Consider the following 687-nt stretch of genomic DNA (forward strand, 5'->3'; position numbering starts at 1 on the left):
AATGAATGATATACGGTCATATAAAAAGGTAAAAGACCGAAGAAACAGTAGTCGCGTCGCCCACATTTGAAGCGCTTATTGCCCTGAAAACAGGAGAGACTCTAAAAAACGATCTTTGAAAGTTTTTATGACGAAAGGGCGGTTTGACATTATAAAAATGCATTCAGTAAACTCAGTTTGAAGCAAAAAAACCGTTTCTTACTTCATTTGAACTAGTCCGTATTAAATACCACGCTCAACATACTTACTTAGTAGGAAATCGACAATGAAAATAAATTGAAATGAGCGAATGTTTGTCAAGGGGTGAATAATAAATGTAATAAATACTATTGGATAAGAATCCAATTATACTATTGGATAAGGTCGATAAAGATATCGATCTTAGTTTTAATAAAATCAACCCTAACAAAATAGTTCTGCTTACCTTGTATAAAATCGTATTGTCCTTACCTCAAGGGTTACACAAAAAAACGAAACGTTTAATCTAAATGATTGAAATACTACTGATTAGAGCATCACGAGTGTCGATTTTTAACTTAACATAGAGAAAGTGTTTTGGTAAAATTAGACTCAAAAACGACAGCTTTCCAACGTACACATTTGTTTTGTTTGATAATAAATATGGTTGCTTAGCGATACAACAATGGACATGCTACTCGGATTATTATCACCAGAATTGTGAAAAAT

General features: G+C 32.5%; 1 protein-coding gene across 3 annotated transcripts in view; it reads right to left on the reverse strand.

The window, feature by feature from the left end:
- The window catches only part of LOC109544675, a 6,777-nt gene extending 6,157 nt beyond the window's left edge, over positions 1-620 (reverse strand). For 2 of the 3 annotated variants that reach the window (XM_048663941.1, XM_048663939.1), the window contains exon 1: positions 425-620. The gene's annotated coding sequence lies outside the window, so the exon portion shown is untranslated. The remainder of the gene's footprint in view (positions 1-424) is intronic. The other variant, XM_048663940.1, reaches the window with a different exon arrangement.
- Positions 621-687: the final 67 nt, after the last annotated feature.

This window comes from Dendroctonus ponderosae, unplaced genomic scaffold (genome assembly GCF_020466585.1).
Source record: "Dendroctonus ponderosae isolate FM_Combo_2020 unplaced genomic scaffold, Dpon_F_20191213v2 Dpon_F_20191213_2, whole genome shotgun sequence".
Classification (NCBI taxonomy): domain Eukaryota; kingdom Metazoa; phylum Arthropoda; class Insecta; order Coleoptera; family Curculionidae; genus Dendroctonus; species Dendroctonus ponderosae.